This window comes from Poeciliopsis prolifica, unplaced genomic scaffold (genome assembly GCF_027474105.1).
Source record: "Poeciliopsis prolifica strain line A6 unplaced genomic scaffold, Auburn_PproV2 SCAFFOLD022, whole genome shotgun sequence".
NCBI classification, from domain to species: domain Eukaryota; kingdom Metazoa; phylum Chordata; class Actinopteri; order Cyprinodontiformes; family Poeciliidae; genus Poeciliopsis; species Poeciliopsis prolifica.
This window is the reverse complement of record NW_026562397.1, coordinates 3,092,277-3,105,234: the sequence shown is the minus strand read 5'-3', so window position 1 is coordinate 3,105,234 and position 12,958 is coordinate 3,092,277. Positions and strand designations below refer to the sequence as shown.

Genomic DNA, 12,958 nt, shown 5'->3' with positions numbered 1-12,958 from the left:
GGGAGCAAAAGCACTACACATTTTAGAAGTTTAATGATTGAATTTATACTTATAGAAAGGTATTTTTAGAAATGAAATGACTATTTAAAAATGAAGAGTATTTGCTAATATTATGCTGATGTGGTTGTTTTATCAAGTTTGTTTGTGTATATGTATTTTGTCTTACGCTGTTCTTGGTGGGTTTGTTAATTGGAGCAGCCAGGAACTATATTTTACTTATAATTTAAATCAATGTGTAATACAGTTAAAATGGTTCAGGTTAAATCCCGCTGAAATGTGTTTCATAGTTGTCCTGTAATGAGTGGTTTTTGGCACCCTCTACTGGTTGCCTATAAAACAGGGGTGTCAAACTCCAGTCCTCGAGGGCCACTGTCCTGCAGTATTTCGATGAGCTACAGGTAGAAAACACAGGAATGCAATGGCTTAATTACCTCCTCCTTGTGTAGATAAGTTCTCCAGAGTCTTGCTAATGACCTAATTATTCTATTCTGGAGTGGTGCAGCAGAGGCACATCTAAAAGTTGCAGGACACCAGCCCTCGAGGACTGGATGTTGACACCCCTGCTATAAAAGGAGGAGAAACTGTAAATTCCACACAGTCTGTTCAGCACTCCACTGTGGTAAGTCATCAAATCCAGTTCTTTTCTGAACAGTAATGCTAGATGTGCTCAAGGACTAATGTGGAGTTTTATTGTAGTACCCAGAGAGAGGCTCACTGTGCTGTTTGTGGCTAACCATTCATTGCAGGTAATTATGTTATATTAAATGTCAGAAATGTATGTTGTCAGTTTGCTGTATTTGCCAGTCTGTCTATTCCCTGTTTCTATGATGACATGACCAGCTTTTTTTTTTTGAAACACTAGAGGGTGCTGTTAAATAGCTTAAATTTGACTGCTGTTATTTTTTCGATTTAAGACCAAAGACCAAATTGTATGAAATTTATTTAGAAGATGTACTATCAATCAAAAATCACTATAAAATGACCTGTTAGAAATGCCCCTTTCTCACCTGTTAGGTAAGAGAGGGGCACTGGGATTCTGGGCTTGTGCACTTCATGCTTCCTCAAAGTCTTGAATTGTCCACTTTGTTGTTGGACCCGATTGTAATGATTATTTGTAAGACACAGTCTGTTCAGCACTCTACTGTGTACCCAGAACTAGTGGATCAGCAGGGAGGCTCACTGTGCTGTTTGTTGTTAACCATTCATGACAGAAAATTCAACCAACTAGCCTCCGCAATGTGCTGTGTGTGGAAGAGAAGTCTCAAATGTATGGTGTACAATTATAAAATATTAAATAGTTAAGGGTTTTTGATTTCCTTGCACCTCAACTTAAACAAGACAATACAAAAAAAAGTACACTATGCTGCTAAAGTGTGTTTTAATTGAATATATTTTTCTTAAATACATTCAATTAACTTTATTTAAAAAGTTGAACAACTTTTTATGTAGCATTACAACAAGTAACCTACAGAAACAATTTAGTCTGCAACACAAAATGGGCCTTGATAATTTGCCAAAACACAACAGTTGTGCCAGATTTGATTGACAGCTCCCATTAAAGTGAGAGGCACCGGAGAATCCCAGATGTGGTAGCACTTTACTCTAGCGATCGCTCGCTCCACAATGATCTGCAGCTGAGCAATGGTCTGGGTCTCCTTTGTCTCTTTCTTGCTGAACTGGCCAGGATGCCTAAATTGTGGAATGGTGAGCTTGGCTCCAACTTCATGAAGGAGGTCTTGAATGAGGAAGTCTTTATCTGCCATGACTTCATCTCCCAGCTCAAGCAGAGGAAGGATTCCACTGACCTTCGTTATTTCTCTGTCGGAGATGCAGCCTGTGTACAACGCTGAAATAAATGTCACCAACCCACAGGGAGAAACTCCAATCAGCCCTTTCAGAGTGGTGTGGTTCTTGAAGGTAGAGAACGTTTCAGACTGTAATGACGGCGTCTCCAGAGCAACTTCTGTGCAGTCCAAGATGACGCGGACATTTGGAGAGAACTTCAGAAATCTCTGAGGCATACTGGCTTTTACCTTCTCACGACTAATCCACAGGTTGATGGAAGAGAACACAATGAAGAGGTAGTTGGCCCAGGTGATGGTCACTCGGCTGACAGTAGCTATGCTGACTTGAAACATGTCAGCAATGATCTGCTCCTTCATGCCCACTGCTACCCTGAATGAGTACATCAGGAACTCATCAATCAGAGGCATGCAGCGGGCAGGGCTGGCTTCAGCACATGCTTCCTCTCCAAGTTTCTGTGCTCTGGTCCAGTACACAAGGAGTGATGCAGAGGGCGCAATGGACTCCCAGAAGATCCGGAACACACGTTCAGATGGAAATTTGGTGTAGAACCGGATCTGTTCATCAGAGGCACAGTAGCGGCTAAAAAGTATGGCAGACGAATCCACTTTCTGAAGTCTGGCCTCCAACTCCTTGATATAATCCAGAGCTTCATCAAGTGCACCTGTAAAACCACAACATAAATGATCAAAACATACGGTTAGCAACAAGTTTTAATTATATAGACATAACATTACTTCTGTGAACATCAATACATGTTGTGAGTCGCAGCATGTATGTATACAGCCATTGACTTCATCTCTCCACATAATCTCATAATAATGATTTCATTATTATGTCATAATAATAATCCAATTATTATCGTAATAGTTATATTTGACTGAAATTATCTTACAAATGTATACAATGTAGTATCTTTGACCTTTACCTGCGGGTGGTTGTGCCGTGTAGTCATGGTCCGCATCCTGGCTAGCTTCCTGAGAGAGGACCAACTGTTGTTTCTTAGCGCTCTGGAAAGAACACTCTCTCGTTGCTGGTGCACTGAAGTTATTCCAGGCGAAAAGGGAAGGAACAGCCCCTCTCTTAAGGCGGCTGGTGGTGGATCTGCTAACAAAATCCTCTGGTGTGAAGTGGCGGCTACATACGAAAGTGCTCCCTGTCTTTATGCAAAAGTCGGGACCTTCGTTTCTTCGGATCGCCTGGATCCACTGCTTCCGTCGGTCTGGGTCCGTGGGGAAGGCATGATAGGACAAATATGGCTGTTTTCTTGCTCCACATGAACAGCCAGGGACCGAACAAAAACAACTGCGTCGAGACTGAGCCATTTTCCTAGGCTACTAATGCTAACGCTATAGCCGCCGGAAGTTGTCCAACTCCACGTCCGCTTTAAAACCCGGAAGCGTGAGATCATGCAACTATCTTGAGGAGTTAAACGTCCAAAAGATTATGGTGAAAAGGTAAATATTATGAAAATTATGGGAATTATGAGATGGAAAAATGCACAGACCAGGTAAATAGTGAGAGTTGGAATAAGAATAGAATATTAATTATGTACTTTCCGGGAAATATAAGAAATAATTAAACTACTAAAAGGTATTATGAGGTTGAAAATGTGAAAATTGAGAATTAAAAACTAGAGAATTTAAAAAAATAGAGAAAAAAAATAGAAAAATTACAAAACCAATCCTTAAGAAATAAAAAATAAAATGTTTAATAACTATATTCATTTAGGATTGTACTTAAAAAGGTAGACAAAAATTAAAAGTCAGGGTTAGCGGTTCATTAAATATCCCATATCCAACCTGAAAACAACTTTACTGTCGGTAACACAATGAAAACACTGGAATAAAGTTTGTTGTGGTCTGTGGGCTTTAAAATGGCGCCGAGCGACTGCGCGAGACGTAAACGTCGTATGCAGTGACGTTGTTCCAAAGAAATTTGCTCAACTTTGATGTTTGGGACATTCATCAGCTTTTGTCAGTTTATTATTATTATTATTATTATTATTATTATTATTATTATTATTATTATTATTATTGTTGTTGTTGTTGTTATTATATTCCTTGTTACGTTTTGCGTCATACAGTCGGAAGAACAAACGATACAACAAAGAGAAAAAGAGAAGAAAATAAACACGACCTGAGGCGGTGATTTTTAACTTGTTGCAGCTCTCTCTTTCGCCAGTAGAGGGCACTATACCCTCCGTCAGTTCTGTAAACGTTTTAGGGGGCGCAGAGGGTGTGGACCTATCTCATTTTACCCAGAGATAACCACAAGCTGTATTACTAATAACTTCTTTTCTGACTGCATTACGACCAAATAAGCTGCAATTGTCAGGTATGTCTATTCTATAATATCAGTTTAAAAGTACTTCAGCAGTAAAAAAAGTGACTTTTGAGACATCAGTCAATTCAGCGGCACGTTCGAGAGAAACAGCCCATGGCGTCGGAATAGTTGGTTAGCTTGCTAGCAAAAACCTGCTTTCGTCTCATTTTCTCTTGCTTTCTTATTATATGACGTAGCCGTGGCACTGTTTCTGTTCAATATGGAGCAATAGAATAGTTCCGTCGTGTTTTACAGAGATTCACCGACTAGCTTTTAGCTTTCCTTCATGGTTGTTAGCTTGATAGCAGAGCGGCTAGTGCAGCTACTTTCAGTTGAGAACGGTGACAGCATATTGCTTGAGCGTTATTGACAGATTTACTCACTAATTCACACACAAATTCAATGCCAAGTGATAGTCTTGAAATGCTTTTTAAACGACATAGAGCAGCATTACGTGTCATGAGGGTTTGTATTCACACAGCAGCTAAGCATAGCGTGTTACCTGTTACACTATTACTCCGTGATTAAAATGATTGAACACTTCCATCCTATTAGTGGTCACTTCCTACTTGATTATAACCCTGCCCAAACTTTCTATTTGTATTACTACACCTACATATGTTTTTAAATATAATCGCAAGAATAATTTAGAAGTTAAACAGAAAAAGTTCCTTCACCATGGTTTTCTTATAGTACCCTTAATGTTTTGAAAAGCATTCATTTTTACAACTTTCGCTGAAAACAACACGAGAAATCAGCATTCACTTGTAAACCTTAATGTCCAATACGTGCTGCCATAGTTCCAACCAGCTCTACATACAGATGTGCATCTATAAAGTTAAATGGATTTTTATTGACTTGTTTTTGTGTGTTTTTATTCATGCATGGGTGTCCACTTCGAGAAACAACTGCAGTGTTACTTTACTAAAAGCATCAGCAAATTTTTTTTTAAAGTCCTATACTAAATAGAATTTAGCACCTGCCAGCTATTTTCTGGTGGTTTTCTTTGGATAAATAATAAAAAAAAAAATCTGATTCCAGTTTTGACCAATTTTGGTTCGTTTCTAGAGAAGCAAATAAAAGTGCTGCAGCTTCTTTGGAATCGTCTGCCATAACCGGCCCTGTTGTTGCACTAGGAAAATAGGGTGGTGAGATTGCAATAATCTTGGTAAATATGGAGATGATTATTCCAGTTTGAACAGACTTGCCCTTTTTTCACTTTGCTGTTTTCTGTTTTGTCAACCAGTCCTGTGAGCTTTTTTTTTCATCTGGGATGCTTTTATCTGAAATGGCGATGTGGTTAAATGCAAATGGTGAGAGAGCATCTGATCCAAACAGCTGCACAGAGAACAAATGCAATCCACTTGGAAAATCATAGTTTTCCTAATATTGACCTTCAAGGATTAATTTTCAGGTTTTCTACTTTTCAAGCTAAAGATCAGCTGACTATTTGACTAATCTGTCAAGATTTTTTCTTTTTAGTCAGTCACTTTAACTTATCTCTGTTTCATTTGAGGATCTTTAAGTCTTCACAAGTATACCCCTTCTTCTCAAATCTGCAATCTATACAGTCATTTTCACCCTGATGCCGCCACATTTTCACAAACATTTATAAAATAAATGTGAGAGTGGAAAACACTATTTTTACAATATATTCCTGCTTGCGATTTAAAATGTCAGTTAGGCCTAAAATATATTGGTTATTTGACAAACTACACCTTATAGCTTCTTTCACCTTTTTTCTGTTTGTGAAAAAACAGAAAAAAAACAGGTGATTTAATTTTTTTTGTGTCCATCTGTATGCAAGCAAACTACAAAAGACTGAAGCCAAATTGACTTATTTCACACTAAACAAAGACTTGCGTTTTCAAAAAAAAAAAAAAAAAGTGCTTCACATATGCAATATTTTGTTTTAAAAGGAAATTAATTTAAAGTATAATGGTAATCTCCGGTGTGAGTAGTTATTTTAGTGGCACCCACGTCTCTGCAAAACTCACTGAAACTACAACGCATACCGATTTTCATTGGTGTATTTTAGATATTAACTCATTCACATATGGATAATGCATTTATGTGACAAAAAAATTTTCTGTTGACATTTTTTGTTATCAGCTATGTCGACGAGTCGTTGGATTCTAACATGAAGGGATGGTTTAACATTGCTCTGTATCAAAACGCTGCACTCATGTTTTCTTTCTATTACAATTTTGAATTATGTGCATCAAAATGAAACACTACACACAGAATTCACCAGGACTATTGGTTCTCTGTCGGCGATGAGATCTACAGTAGACCTTTTTCACGACAACCGGATGCTGCACCTGAAAACCCTGGGGCACTTCCTGTTTTGGTGACTATATCCTCCTCCGGTCCTTTTCGTCATCTTTACTTAATTTGCCAGCACTTTCTTTCGCTGATGCGGAGGAAATCGCAGCGGCGAATTCGCCCACCAATAAATGTGTGAAAGAAAAGACGTAGCTTAGCAAGCTAACCGCTAGCTGCAATATATGAACTACACAAAGATCGCAATGAAAGATGAAGAACTTTCATGTACATCTTCTGGACAACTCAGAACTTATTCTAACATCTTCCTGTTCAGTGGTCACTATTTGTCACTATTTGTTTTCTGCAACATAGTCTGTTTTTTTTCTGCTGTTGTTGAAGCTTACCTAAACAAGAACCTACTTGTTTGAAGCTAAACATGCTATAACAGACAACTGTTGCTAAAACAGTTGTCTATTTTAGATATCACTGGGTGTTGGAAAAGAAAAGGCTGAATTATTGGATTATTCCTGTAGCTGTGCAGCTGGTAAAGGTGTTTGCAATCACGTAGTTGCACTTCTTTACCAGACAGCACACCAGTCCCAACTCCAGGTGCCAAATGTTCCTCCTGCACAGACCAAGAACACAGGTCAGAAAAAGAGTGGAACACATTGTCCTGTGGTATATAAATACACTACATATACTTAATTATATACTATATTACATATACTTTCATATATATGATCTTAAAACAACAGTACTATAGTTATGTACTCAATTTATTCCTCCTTTGTGATTGTGTCGCACAGCCATTTATGTTCCTTTCCAACCTGTATTTTATAACTGCCATATAAAATTTGTTGTAATCTCAATATTACTTGTATCAAGTATAATTTCTCTCATAATTTGCTTTGAATATGAATTTATTTGTAGGCAATAAAAAAGATACAAATGCAATCAATTTGTTTTATTTGCGAGTTGGGTCAAAATCTAAATGGTGCCAAATCGGTGCCATTATGTCCTAACAAGTTGCTCAGTGACCCCTTCATTTGTTCTTTAGTTTGATATATCTTTCTGTGTATTTCTGGTAAGGGGAAACATCCTGAACCTGTCAGCGACATGGTGGTGCAGAAGCCTAAAACTATGGGGAAAAGATATCTGCACTCCACACTTTACAGAGCTTACACAGGTATAACTTTTATTTTATTTTTTTTATACCTATGTTTCCTTTGTCAAAACTTAGTATGATTTTGTCACTGATGTTTGTCGGACCATTTCCAGATCCTGACATCAGGAGAAAAATTACACCTGCTGGAGTCCCAACCACTTATGGCTCTTGTCCTTGTCTTTCTGATTTGGAGCTGGTTCCATCCAAATTTGGGCCTGTGTCACAGGGCTCACCAATGTCTTATCAGAGTCTGCCTCAGAAGTCCTCTGGTAGCACCATTCTGCACCACTTGACTCCAGACTTCCCTTCTCCTCCTTTGACGCTTCCAAATGTTTTATGCTGTAATGAAGGTCTTCATTACTTGGATGGAAAACACTTAAAAGGGTGTGTTGAATGATAAAAGAGACAGAAGGAAGTATTTTATTGTCTGTTTTTATACGGTGGCATTTCAGCTGGAACTGATGATGTCCCGTTAAAATAAAACAAATGAATGGAATGGGTCTCGTAACTGTTTGAAATGCACTGAAATGTTTGTGTAGATGTAACTTACCTCTGTCTCATCCTCTGCAGGGTGTTCAGGCTTAAAGATTCCCTGGGGTGCTCAGGGCCCCAGGGAATCTTTAAGCCTGGAAGAGACTAAATGCAGGTGGAAGAGGGGAGCAAAAGCACTACACATTTTAGAAGTTTAATGATTGAATTTATACTTATAGAAAGGTATTTTTAGAAATGAAATGACTATTTAAAAATGAAGAGTATTTGCTAATATTATGCTGATGTGGTTGTTTTGTCAAGTTTGTTTGTGTATATGTATTTTGTCTTACGCTGTTCTTGGTGGGTTTGTTAATTGGAGCAGCCAGGAACTATATTTTACTTATAATTTAAATCAATGTGTAATACAGTTAAAATGGTTCAGGTTAAATCCCGCTGAAATGTGTTTCATAGTTGTCCTGTAATGAGTGGTTTTTGGCACCCTCTACTGGTTGCCTATAAAACAGGGGTGTCAAACTCCAGTCCTCGAGGGCCACTGTCCTGCAGTATTTCGATGAGCTACAGGTAGAAAACACAGGAATGCAATGGCTTAATTACCTCCTCCTTGTGTAGATAAGTTCTCCAGAGTCTTGCTAATGACCTAATTATTCTATTCTGGAGTGGTGCAGCAGAGGCACATCTAAAAGTTGCAGGACACCAGCCCTCGAGGACTGGATGTTGACACCCCTGCTATAAAAGGAGGAGAAACTGTAAATTCCACACAGTCTGTTCAGCACTCCACTGTGGTAAGTCATCAAATCCAGTTCTTTTCTGAACAGTAATGCTAGATGTGCTCAAGGACTAATGTGGAGTTTTATTGTAGTACCCAGAGAGAGGCTCACTGTGCTGTTTGTGGCTAACCATTCATTGCAGGTAATTATGTTATATTAAATGTCAGAAATGTATGTTGTCAGTTTGCTGTATTTGCCAGTCTGTCTATTCCCTGTTTCTATGATGACATGACCAGCTTCTTTTTTTTTGAAACACTAGAGGGTGCTGTTAAATAGCTTAAATTTGACTGCTGTTATTTTTTCGATTTAAGACCAAAGACCAAATTGTATGAAATTTATTTAGAAGATGTACTATCAATCAAAAATCACTATAAAATGACCTGTTAGAAATGCCCCTTTCTCACCTGTTAGGTAAGAGAGGGGCACTGGGATTCTGGGCTTGTGCACTTCATGCTTCCTCAAAGTCTTGAATTGTCCACTTTGTTGTTGGACCCGATTGTAATGATTATTTGTAAGACACAGTCTGTTCAGCACTCTACTGTGTACCCAGAACTAGTGGATCAGCAGGGAGGCTCACTGTGCTGTTTGTTGTTAACCATTCATGACAGAAAATTCAACCAACTAGCCTCCGCAATGTGCTGTGTGTGGAAGAGAAGTCTCAAATGTATGGTGTACAATTAAAATATTAAATAGTTAAGGGTTTTTGATTTCCTTGCACCTCAACTTAAACAAGACAATACAAAAAAAAGTACACTATGCTGCTAAAGTGTGTTTAATTGAATATATTTTTCTTAAATACATTCAATTAACTTTATTTAAAAAGTTGAACAACTTTTTATGTAGCATTACAACAAGTAACCTACAGAAACAATTTAGTCTGCAACACAAAATGGGCCTTGATAATTTGCCAAAACACAACAGTTGTGCCAGATTTGATTGACAGCTCCCATTAAAGTGAGAGGCACCGGAGAATCCCAGATGTGGTAGCACTTTACTCTAGCGATCGCTCGCTCCACAATGATCTGCAGCTGAGCAATGGTCTGGGTCTCCTTTGTCTCTTTCTTGCTGAACTGGCCAGGATGCCTAAATTGTGGAATGGTGAGCTTGGCTCCAACTTCATGAAGGAGGTCTTGAATGAGGAAGTCTTTATCTGCCATGACTTCATCTCCAGCTCAAGCAGAGGAAGGATTCCACTGACCTTCGTTATTTCTCTGTCGGAGATGCAGCCTGTGTACAACGCTGAAATAAATGTCACCAACCCACAGGGAGAAACTCCAATCAGCCCTTTCAGAGTGGTGTGGTTCTTGAAGGTAGAGAACGTTTCAGACTGTAATGACGGCGTCTCCAGAGCAACTTCTGTGCAGTCCAAGATGACGCGGACATTTGGAGAGAACTTCAGAAATCTCTGAGGCATACTGGCTTTTACCTTCTCACGACTAATCCACAGGTTGATGGAAGAGAACACAATGAAGAGGTAGTTGGCCCAGGTGATGGTCACTCGGCTGACAGTAGCTATGCTGACTTGAAACATGTCAGCAATGATCTGCTCCTTCATGCCCACTGCTACCCTGAATGAGTACATCAGGAACTCATCAATCAGAGGCATGCAGCGGGCAGGGCTGGCTTCAGCACATGCTTCCTCTCCAAGTTTCTGTGCTCTGGTCCAGTACACAAGGAGTGATGCAGAGGGCGCAATGGACTCCCAGAAGATCCGGAACACACGTTCAGATGGAATTTGGTGTAGAACCGGATCTGTTCATCAGAGGCACAGTAGCGGCTAAAAAGTATGGCAGACGAATCCACTTTCTGAAGTCTGGCCTCCAACTCCTTGATATAATCCAGAGCTTCATCAAGTGCACCTGTAAAACCACAACATAAATGATCAAAACATACGGTTAGCAACAAGTTTTAATTATATAGACATAACATTACTTCTGTGAACATCAATACATGTTGTGAGTCGCAGCATGTATGTATACAGCCATTGACTTCATCTCTCCACATAATCTCATAATAATGATTTCATTATTATGTCATAATAATAATCCAATTATTATCGTAATAGTTATATTTGACTGAAATTATCTACAAATGTATACAATGTAGTATCTTTGACCTTTACCTGCGGGTGGTTGTGCCGTGTAGTCATGGTCCGCATCCTGGCTAGCTTCCTGAGAGAGGACCAACTGTTGTTTCTTAGCGCTCTGGAAAGAACACTCTCTCGTTGCTGGTGCACTGAAGTTATTCCAGGCGAAAAGGGAAGGAACAGCCTCTCTTAAGGCGGCTGGTGGTGGATCTGCTAACAAAATCCTCTGGTGTGAAGTGGCGGCTACATACGAAAGTGCTCCCTGTCTTTATGCAAAAGTCGGGACCTTCGTTTCTTCGGATCGCCTGGATCCACTGCTTCCGTCGGTCTGGGTCCGTGGGGAAGGCATGATAGGACAAATATGGCTGTTTTCTTGCTCCACATGAACAGCCAGGGACCGAACAAAAACAACTGCGTCGAGACTGAGCCATTTTCCTAGGCTACTAATGCTAACGCTATAGCCGCCGGAAGTTGTCCAACTCCACGTCCGCTTTAAAACCCGGAAGCGTGAGATCATGCAACTATCTTGAGGAGTTAAACGTCCAAAAGATTATGGTGAAAAGGTAAATATTATGAAAATTATGGGAATTATGAGATGGAAAAATGCACAGACCAGGTAAATAGTGAGAGTTGGAATAAGAATAGAATATTAATTATGTACTTTCCGGGAAATATAAGAAATAATTAAACTACTAAAAGGTATTATGAGGTTGAAAATGTGAAAATTGAGAATTAAAAACTAGAGAATTTTAAAAAATAGAGAAAAAAATAGAAAAATTACAAAACCAATCCTTAAGAAATAAAAAATAAAATGTTTAATAACTATATTCATTTAGGATTGTACTTAAAAAGGTAGACAAAAATTAAAAGTCAGGGTTAGCGGTTCATTAAATATCCCATATCCAACCTGAAAACAACTTTACTGTCGGTAACACAATGAAAACACTGGAATAAAGTTGTTGTGGTCTGTGGGCTTTAAAAATGGCGCCGAGCGACTGCGCGAGACGTAAACGTCGTATGCAGTGACGTTGTTCCAAAGAAATTTGCTCAACTTTGATGTTTGGGACATTTATCAGCTTTTGTCAGTTTATTATTATTATTATTATTATTATTATTATTATTATTATTATTATATATATTATTATTGTTGTTGTTGTTGTTGTTATTATATTCCTTGTTACGTTTTGCGTCATACAGTCGGAAGAACAAACGATACAACAAAGAGAAAAAGAGAAGAAAATAAACACGACCTGAGGCGGTGATTTTTAACTTGTTGCAGCTCTCTTTCGCCAGTAGAGGGCACTATACCCTCCGTCAGTTCTGTAAACGTTTTAGGGGGCGCAGAGGGTGTGGACCTATCTCATTTTACCCAGAGATAACCACAAGCTGTATTACTAATAACTTCTTTTCTGACTGCATTACGACCAAATAAGCTGCAATTGTCAGGTATGTCTATTCTATAATATCAGTTTAAAAGTACTTCAGCAGTAAAAAAAGTGACTTTTGAGACATCAGTCAATTCAGCGGCACGTTCGAGAGAAACAGCCCATGGCGTCGGAATAGTTGGTTAGCTTGCTAGCAAAAACCTGCTTTCGTCTCATTTTCTCTTGCTTTCTTATTATATGACGTAGCCGTGGCACTGTTTCTGTTCAATATGGAGCAATAGAATAGTTCCGTCGTGTTTTACAGAGATTCACCGACTAGCTTTTAGCTTTCCTTCATGGTTGTTAGCTTGATAGCAGAGCGGCTAGTGCAGCTACTTTCAGTTGAGAACGGTGACAGCATATTGCTTGAGCGTTATTGACAGATTTACTCACTAATTCACACACAAATTCAATGCCAAGTGATAGTCTTGAAATGCTTTTTAAACGACATAGAGCAGCATTACGTGTCATGAGGGTTTGTATTCACACAGCAGCTAAGCATAGCGTGTTACCTGTTACACTATTACTCCGTGATTAAAATGATTGAACACTTCCATCCTATTAGTGGTCACTTCCTACTTGATTATAACCCTGCCCAAACTTTCTATTTGTATTACTACACCTACATATG

At 38.9% G+C, this 12,958-nt stretch overlaps 1 long non-coding RNA gene across 2 annotated transcripts; it reads left to right on the top strand.

Moving 5' to 3' along the window:
- The first annotated feature begins 4,041 nt into the window (after positions 1–4,041).
- LOC129369834 (uncharacterized) lies at positions 4,042–7,733 on the top strand. Of its 2 annotated transcripts, none has more exons than XR_008606993.1 (3): positions 4,042–4,140; positions 7,483–7,579; positions 7,672–7,733. It is a non-coding gene; the product is annotated as an uncharacterized LOC129369834 (long non-coding RNA). The 2 variants fall into 2 exon arrangements; XR_008606992.1 differs by lacking the exon at positions 4,042–4,140 and adding an exon at positions 6,878–7,039.
- The last annotated feature ends 5,225 nt before the right edge of the window (positions 7,734–12,958 follow it).